A 9,855-nucleotide genomic window follows, 5' to 3' on the forward strand; every position below is an offset into this window, starting at 1 on the left:
TTCAACAGGATGACACAACCCTGCAAAAAATCAGGACACAAGCTAATGAATGAATACAAGCAATTGTGTGTGCACGCCAATTTCCAGTGTACACTGTCTAATGATTACTTAAAGTACAAACATGGGTACCATGCATCTTTACAAGTAATATTAACCTAAGACAATATCAGTAAAAAACCATAAAGAACAAAAAGGTATTTATATTCATCACAGCACCCTCATGGGAAACAAACACATGCTAATTAGTTAAGTTGGAACAAATACTAAATTTTAGTGGTGAAAATTATCTCTAGAGCTGTAAGTTAAGCTCTTTGGTTGATTTCTTGCTAACTTTATAGCAGTTTCTTTAGTTAGTTTGTTAGATGTGGAATCAAGTCAAAATGACTGAATAAATAGACTGTCCAATGAAAATTACCACAAGATTAAACATGATAATGTTATTCTGTTTTTTTTTTTTTTTTTTTGGATATATCAGTAAAATTCTATACATGGTCATCACAAATAAGACATTTAAATGATAAAATGTCAGCCTGCACATGGGGCAAGCAGGTTATATTTGATTTAACTGAGTATAAGTAGCCTTGAGATAGCTTGCTAAGTAAAGGATTTTAATATAGTTCAATCGTTAGCTGATTGATCAATCACTTTAACTTGAAACTTGATACTGAATATGTTATCATTTCTCTAGTAACAGCTCATTCACAGGGACATGAATGGCAGGCGCTCCAATAATAAACAGATTTTATAAAAAATGGTTGCTGTTTAGCAATGAAAAACTTGTTTCAATGACATCCATTTGACTAGTCCCACCTCAGAAAATCTGACCCCAAGTGAATGTGATGTTTTATCAGCATTAGGAGAGAATTCTGTTTGAACAAGAAATAGTTTTTCCTCATTGGTGCATTTTAGTTTCGTTTACTGAAGTGAGCAGAAAAGCAGAACTTACATGAAAAACAGAAGTTTTCTTAGAGATGAAAATACTGTTTCTATGAGATTTTTTAAATATAATATTTAAGTCTCTGACCTACAGCAGTGGCGATACTGTCACTCATATCCCTCTGTTAGTGTATTTTGTTGTATATTGTGCACAGTAGACTTGTCTAAGGTATAAACGTTGGCATGTGGATAAGGAGATGGGGAAAAGTTGCTGGGAACAGAGTGTGAGAATAATGTGATGTAGTGTGTGTTTGTGTTTGACTAGGACAGCTTGGCCACCTTCTTGCCTCTTCTTAGAATATTCAGTGACAAACACTCACTGGCCAGTTTAATAGGAACACCTGTATACCTGCTCACTCGTGTAATTATCCATCAGCCGATCACTCCTACAGAAACAGGTCAAGGGCTTTAGTTAATGTCAGAAAGGGAAAAATTGCAAACTCAGTGACTTTGACTGTGGTATGGTTGTTGTTGCCTGACAGGCTGCTTTGAGTATTTCAGAAACTGCTGATCTCTCGGGATTTCCTTGTTGATGAGAGAGATCTGGGGAGAATGGTCAGACTGGTTCGAGCTGACAGGAAGGCTAATAATCAATCCAAGTGTTGCAACCTAAAATAAAATAAACTAAAAGCAGTATTGTTGAGGTTTAAGATGCATGAGATGGTGAATCAGCAAGTGTTTATTTAAATGATACAGGATGTGTGAAGATCTGGGATGTCTGGTGGTTATAAATAGGGAAGCACAACTGTCTGATATGGACATACAGTCATGGGAAAAGAAAGTACACCCTCTTTCAATTCTATGTTTTTATTTATCAGAGCCTAAATAACAATTGTGTTATTTATAACATTATCATAGTAATAAGTTTCAATAGGTGTACATTTTCAGTAATTACCATGATAATTCAACAGAAAGTTAATCAGAATTCATTTGACCTGATCCTTTATCATCAATGTAAACTATCAATGCAAAGTAATACTGGTTTAGTAAACTTCAAAAAAGCAGTGAAAGAAATGTTTTTGGATGATTTAAGGAGCAGTTACACTACATTCACCAGGACATTTTGCTTTTCATCAGATACTCATGTCCATTTAGAAACTGTACCAGAGATGAACTTTGAATAAACATGGACTGTTTGAAAACTGCCATTTGGAATTCTGAACACACACTCACGCACACACAAGCAAGATGTTTTGCAAACTAATACTGTAGCAAAAACTAGCCTGATTTTACACATTTACAAATACAAGGACAAATGTACAAGCTTTGTGATGCCACAGGTAGCAAAACTTGACCTGCATTTATAAGTAAACTCACGTATGCCATGTGTTTCCTGTTTTCTGACAGCCACCAAAATGTCCTTGTGGATACTGAGTAAATGGAACACAGCTATATTTTATAAAATTACAGAACAAATACAAAATGAAATAAATAGTAATGAGCAAAAAAAAAAACAAAACACAGTAGCCAGAGCCAGTAACATACACACAGTGAGTTTGGTTCCGTTTTTACACAATTTATCTAAATTAAAACTGATTAAATTCAGGTTTTTCTGGCCATTAATCTACACACAGTAATCCATAATGACAGACCCTTGTCTAAAGGCACTCCAAACTGAGTTCAGGTTCATCCTGTTTGCTTTGACTATCCTGAGATGTCTTTAGAACTTCACTGGAGTCCTTGAGAGAATCTGACAGGAAGAATGGGAGAAACTTACCAAATTCAGGCGTACTGCATAAAGGCTGTGAACAGTTATTTAGATAAGAGATTCCAATTTTTTATTTTTAATAAATTTGCTGAAATATCAAAAATCATGTTTCGCTGTGTCATTATGGATTTGTGTGTATAGATTAATGGCCAAAAAACCAAGTTTACTACATTTTAAATGAAATGTACAATAACACAATAACAATGTCATATACTTCATCATGAAAAGTCCTCAGCAGTATAAACAACATATGAAAATCATTGCAATTAGTACAAAACTGTACATAAGAATGCTTCCATAGTCATACTATAGGAAGTTCAATAGTTAGTTTCTGTCCAAATTTTGGTTAAATTATCTGAAATTGTCTTATCGCATAGCTAACAGTTTCTTTCCTGTTTTTAAAGCTACAGTCAGGTCCATAAATATTGGAACATTGACAGATTTATTGTTATTCCTGCTGTCTACCACAGTATACTGGAGTTGAAATTAAATAATGAATATGAGATCAAAGTGCAGACTTTCAGCTTTAATCTGAGGGTATTTACATCTAAATCAGATGAATGGTGTAGCAATTACAGCACTTTTTTTGGGGTCCCCACCTTTTTTAAGGGACCAAAAGTAACTAGCTGCTCAGCTGTTCCACTATCAACTATTTGGTAAATTCTTAAAAAGGAAGACTGCACTAATGAGCTGCAGAACACCAAAAGGCCCAGAAGACCATGTGGTATATGACAAAGTTTTTTTTTCCCCTGATGAAGAAAAAACACTTCACAACACTCAGCCAGATAAAGAACATCCTCCAGGAGGTAGGCTGTGTCAAAGTCAACAAACGAGAGAAGGATTCAGCAGAGTAAATACAGAGGGTTTACCACGAGATACAAACCAGTGGTAAGACCAGAAGAAAAAAATCAGGAAGACCAGATTTTGCCAAAAACATGTTAAAAAAGAAAACCTGTACGTGTCTGGAGCAACTTCCTATGGGCAGATGAGACAAATATCAACTTGAAGCAGAATGAAGAGAAGAGAAGAGTATGGAGAAGGGAAGGAACTGCTTGTGATATGAAGTGTACTACCTCATCTTATGATGTGGGTGTGTATGACTGCCAGTGGAACCGGTTCCCTTGTATTTGTTGATGTGACTGCTGATAAAAGCAGCAGGATGAATTGTGAAGTGTACAGAGCTATATTATCTGCAATGCTTCAAAACTCATTGGATGGAGCTTCACAGTACAGATGGACAATGACCTGAAGCATACTTCATAAGCAACGCAAGACTATTTTAAGGCAAAAAAAGTGGAATGTTCTGCAATGGCCAAGTCAATCACCTGAGCTGAAACTGAGATGCATTTCCCTTACTGAAGGCAAAACATAGATGACGTCTATGGGTTCCAGACTTCAGGCAGTAACTGACTACAAAGGATTTGGAACCAAGTATTAAAAATGACAGTTCAACTTGTGATTATTTTTGGTCCCTTAAAAGGGGGGGTGTTAATTCCTACCCCATTCAGCCAGTTTGGATGCGATGTTGCATTTCATCGCAAGCACCAGTAATAATAAAGTAATTGGATAAACTAACAATCATAAGATAAATTGTCACTGACTACAAAGGATCTGCAACCAAATATTAAAAATGACAATTTTAACAATATGTTGTTTGTCCAATAACTTCTGGTCCCTTTAAAAAAACAAGGGGGGGGGGGGGGGGTTCCTGCCCCATTCACCCAATTTGGATATAAATACCATCCAAATAAAGCTCAAAATCTGCAATTTGAGCATATTCTTTATTTATTTTCAACCACCAGTATACTCTGGTAGACAACTAAAATAACTATAAATACTGTGCTTTAACGGATGTGAAATAACGTGACTGTGCTTTGATTTTCTTGGTTAAAGTGAGCTGATATTCAGCATATCTAACTAGCTAGCCTGAGCATCATCTATGCTACTTAAAAATCAATATATAGTGCAATATGAAGCGTCACTGGAGTGTGTAATAAAGATGTTCCCTGCCAACATGAAATTCAGTGTTAACAATCTGAAACAAGATCAGAAATGTTTTTAAAACACTGATCATATGAAAGTCACTCCTAAATTATAACTTATTGAATCAAAAATCTTTCTTGTTCTTGGTTCTAAGTGTCACTACATCCTCTTTAAAAGAGAGTGTGTGTGTGTGTGTGTGTGTGTGTGTTTGGGGGTGGGGCTTATATGTCTTCAGTATAGCTGAATGAAGAAAGGCTCAAATCATGTGAAAGCATGATCAACAAAACATCAATGTATTCCTATGGGGGAAAACGCACTTTGGAGAGTTACTACACAGCACCCGTGACTCCACACACAAAAAAAGCACAAGCACATTATTCCCATATAGGATCTATGATTCTGCCGAATTTCATGGCCCTATGTCACAACCTGTGACCCATGAAAATGGAGAGAAGAAGAGGAGTATGTTAGGTCTATCAGGCTGACATAAATATACTCATGTACTGAGTAAAGTGCTTTTAAAGCTGTAGCACACAAAACACAATGCCTTATACACTTTGCACAGCTGATGAAGGACTTTTGTCTGAGACATACTGCTTTTTTGGAAACATTGGGTACTGTGCTGCAAAACTCGCACAAATATACAAATATAAACATTACCAAATGAACAGAAATCTGTAAAAGAAATTCCTGTGATGCCTGTATGTGAAGCTAATGCACACACTGAGCTTGGGGGTTTTCTTCAGAAGGCTAAGCTGTAGAGCAGAGCACATCCCAACAGGAACGTTAACAGACCGTCTGCTCGTCTCGTGGATTCGCCGTTTGGTGGGGCAGTACTCGGTGGTGTGATTCGCTTCACTTCTCTCTCTGTTACACACAAACACAAGCTATTAACCTAACAGTATATATGTGTAGATAGATTCTCATTAGAATTACCTTCTAAATCATTTTCTCCAAAAATATATCATGACAAATTAATTGTACTTGACAAAAAGCTCCTTGTCAATAATCACCATGGGGAAAACAAAGACCTTTTAACACAAAAGACAAATCATGAAAATACTTTTTCGAGCACAATTAGGGCCATAACAAAAATATTCACATCTGAAATAGTTGAGAAACTTGCCAGGGATTTGACCCATGAGCCCATGAGTGAGGAGGATGGTGGAGCGGAAAAGAGAGACCAAAGATTTAGAAATGCACAGGTTAGTTGATTCTTGTGATTGTCAAGTTGAAAAAAAGTTAAACACCATTTTCATAACAAGCTGTTCAGAAGTGTATGAGAAGTGTTTGTCAATCTCACACTGCAGCACCCGAACTTCCCCAAGCGGCATTACAACTACAAATAGCACCAAGTGTTGTGGTCAGAAGAAGACAGAAATCAAACCTTTTGATTTGCACCGAAGCAGCATGATTGGAGACAAAATGAAACTGCATGAGAGAAAAAAAACACCTGATAGCTGCTGTAAAACATGGAGGTGCTATGGGGTTGTTTCGTGGCTGGTGGTTCAGGGACTCTGGTGAAGATTGATGGCATCAAGAATTCTGCTATGTACCGGGATATTTGAGCCAAACTATCTCCTGATTGCCTCTGCCAGGAGGTTCAGACTTTGCCACAGAGTTTTCAATGACATGATGAGACAAACCTACTTCCCAATGAATAAAGAAACAGAAAATTAATGCTTTGTGGTGACCTTCTCAAGTCTCTTGATTGGAACCTAACAGAAACCTTGTGGTCTGAATTCACAAGGGGCTTCCACTTGCACAAACCAGAGAATATAAAGGAGTGTAAAATAGAGGAGTGGACCAAGATCTTTAACAAGCATCTTCAACATTGTTAGACATTACAGGAAGTGGATCAATGCTGTTATTCTCTCCAGAGCAAGTGTCACTATATATTAATTATGAGGATGCTGAACATTCTGAAAGCATTTTTTATTCGTTTATATATTTATGTTGATTTTTATGAAGGGTGCCAATAATTCTGGAGGACACTGAATATATACACTATTTCTACACAATATATTTACGTATGTACGGCTATTAACAGTGATTTAAAGCAAAGAGATACATCTAAGGGGTTTCATCAGATCATTTTGAATATAATGACTGAATCATGCAAAAGAAAACACCATGTGACTGAAACTACATGCTTAAGGAAAAGCTTCAAACATGATTTTGGAAAAAACAGTCATACACACCTTTAACCTTCAGTTCTACTTTGTTCGGAGGATCTTTGCTGGGGTCATAGCAGGTGTACGTTCCTTCATCAGATTTCTTCACATTGCTCAGCATGATGGAGAATTCTGATGGAAGAATTTCAACTCTGCCCTTATAGGCTTCATCCTGCTCACTGAAATCTGCTTTACCATCAGTTATGTCACACACGTCCTCTCGTCTCTGTCTCGCCAAAACACAGTCTGCGGCTTCTGTTCGATTGAACACGGTAAGTTCACTGTTTGTCCTATAATACCTTCAACAGTGACACTCTCCACCGACACTAAAAGTAAAAAAAAAAAAAAAAAAAAAAACACAGAAAATCTCAATTATATAAATACGAATGTGTGCATCAGGACACATCAACAATATACACAGAGCTTCATGCACTTTTGCAATAATAATACATTCACACTATTCACTCGTGTTGCTTGTAGTTTGCCTGTTGGGGGCGTGTAAAGATCTGCAATGATCAATGGTACTGTTGTTGTGGGCGTGGCCTACCAGCATTTTATTCTATTGCAAATTATTCTAAAACTAACTAGTTAAACACAAATTACATAACACAGTAAACAGTGTGGTCATTTAATTGGTCATTTCATTGGTCATTTAATTTACATGCACACTAGCTTCATTCACTAACTGGCACCAGTGATCTCTGCTACTTCCTTCCAAGCTTCATACTTCTTCATAATGTCTCTATACACATTTAATAAGAGATCATATAAGACAAGATCAAATGAAACCATGGTTATAAGTCAAGAAGTAAATGGGAACTAACTGCAAGTTAAAGTTGTGGGTGAAAATAAAGAGACGTCACACCACAGGACTGGTGTAAGAGTCATTCAAACTAATCATCTGGATTTGTTACTTACCGCATCATAACTAATTTGCACTGAATTGAGAAATGTAAAATTTCTGTCATTGAAATGACGGGGTAATCTCGTGTTGTGCACGTACACAGAAAATGAACAGTCATTTGTTGCTTCACATTCTTAACATTCAGTCATAGAACTGCTGAATCTTCATGAATAGAACATCACTGATGCTCTCATTTCAGTAATTATTAAACAAATTTCACTTTTCTATGCAATATATGCATCTGCTCACTGTGGTGTGTTAAACACTCACCTTTGTGTATCAGCAGCAGGAAGGTAAAAGAGAAAAACCAGCTGTAATTTAAACAAAAACAGAAAGGGGTGTAATTACAGAATAAATGATAACTGTATGGAGTTATAAATGAGTTGAATTCTTCAGTTGAGGAAACTAAAGAAGGAACGCTCAGCATTCAGAAATGCATGAAGTGAATAATAAGGAAGTGTTCTTGCTCTTCTTTATGCCCTTAAAGCACACAGGGCCTGCAGGGATATGTTCTACACGGGCAGATAACAATCACTGTGCAGGTTTTGGAAGACACACGGGATGATGGTGGTTAAATATAAACTTCACTTTTATTTCTTTTCCAAACTCACACCTAGCTTATTCAAGACCTGTCAATCATTACCTAAGGAAGTTTGGCCACGCCCATTCCTGAACAATTACTACAAATCTGTTTCACATTGTACATTTATTACAGAAAGATCACGAAGCCTAACTAAGGCTGTTTGATGAAGGTTAACACTTAATAGTTTCAATTTTAGTCATCTATCCACATGCGCAATTCACTTAGTGGCCTAGTATAGACAGTAAACTTCAATTTTATTAAAAACTCCTGAGCTAGTGCTCTTATTTTACAGATTGGAGTATCTATTCTGACCTGCTACACACCAATAAAACACTGAGAATAAAAAGCTAAGATTAAATAGTAGCACAGATAATGGCGAGCTAAATGTGGTCTAGCTACTTAGTGCAGTTTATCCAGTTTACGTTAAACTCTTAAAAAACAAAAGATGTTTAAGTCAGAAGATAAACTAATAGGATGAGTGTAAGGGTGGGGAAAGATATAGTTAGATAGTTGGAGTAATAGAACAGCTATATAATATGTTTTAGCTAGTATAGCTAGGAAATTAGCTAGCACCGTTACGCTCTGTTTTTTCCGGCAGTGGCGAGTTAGCTTAGCTTAACAAGGCCTTAAACTGAACACAGCTCTTTATTCAGGAAATATCTCACACTGGTAGTGCTTTTATCCGATACGTACCTCACATTCATTGCGTACAGCACCACAAAACTATAAAATAAATAAAATATGAATTTACAGCACAATAATATTCAGAAAGCTAACGTCCCTTAATAAGAAACCCTCCAGAAGAACTTTAGTGCGCATGCTCTGAGTCATGTCATGACCACGCCCACTGCCAGAAATAGTATTAGTTTATTTGATTAAATATTTTACTTATTTTATTTTTCCTGTTGTTGCTGTTTGTATATTAATTTTAGTTTTAAAAAACATACTTGAGTAATATGGCACCGCTACGAGAGTTCAAAGCTCTTATTAAGGAAAAAATACAAACAAATCTATAGAAGTATAGGCGAAGCTGCAACTTGTAATTCTCCGCCTACAATCAGTAAAAGCCACCGAAAATAACCCCTCAACTTGAAATTTCAGAGTGACGTCAAATCAACATGGCCGCTCACACTGTGTACAGTGTAAAGTTCCTCTTCTCTATTTTTACATCAGTTTTATAGCAGTATTGGCTTTAGATCAGTTAATATACAGATACAGTACTTGGTTAAATCTATAACATTGACTAACTAATCACTGTTTTGAGAAGGTAATCATCAATATTACAGTTATCACTAACATTAGCTGGCTAGCATGTAACTTAGCTTAGTAACATATACTTTAAGTGCAGTTAAAGTAGCTTTTTATGAGCTTTACATGTAAACAGAGCAAACAAAACACATTTGCTGTCCATGTTTTTTTCTCCCCACTTCACACATTGAACATCACCAGGTGGGAAATGTTATTACGTCATTACAACTTGCAACTTACCGCTTACAGGATACCACAAACGCAGCATAAATCCCTTTTAAAAAGCATCTTCTTTTTTATGAGAAAAACATCCTGTTAT

At 36.3% G+C, this 9,855-nt stretch overlaps 1 long non-coding RNA gene across 3 annotated transcripts; it reads right to left on the reverse strand.

Annotated features, from left to right (window-relative positions):
• Positions 1-1,659: 1,659 nt before the first annotated feature.
• LOC128317454 (uncharacterized) lies at positions 1,660-9,166 on the reverse strand. 3 transcript variants are annotated; one of them, XR_008300965.1, is made up of 5 exons: positions 8,982-9,166; positions 7,976-8,016; positions 6,829-7,127; positions 6,081-6,273; positions 1,660-5,494 (listed from the first exon to the last, which is right to left on the reverse strand). It is a non-coding gene; the product is annotated as an uncharacterized LOC128317454 (long non-coding RNA). The 3 variants fall into 3 exon arrangements; XR_008300964.1 differs by lacking the exon at positions 6,081-6,273 and having other exon boundaries at positions 8,982-9,157; XR_008300963.1 differs by lacking the exon at positions 1,660-5,494 and having other exon boundaries at positions 5,684-6,273; positions 8,982-9,159.
• Positions 9,167-9,855: the final 689 nt, after the last annotated feature.

The sequence above is a fragment of the Pangasianodon hypophthalmus genome, chromosome 25 (genome assembly GCF_027358585.1).
Source record: "Pangasianodon hypophthalmus isolate fPanHyp1 chromosome 25, fPanHyp1.pri, whole genome shotgun sequence".
Classification (NCBI taxonomy): Eukaryota; Metazoa; Chordata; class Actinopteri; order Siluriformes; family Pangasiidae; genus Pangasianodon; species Pangasianodon hypophthalmus.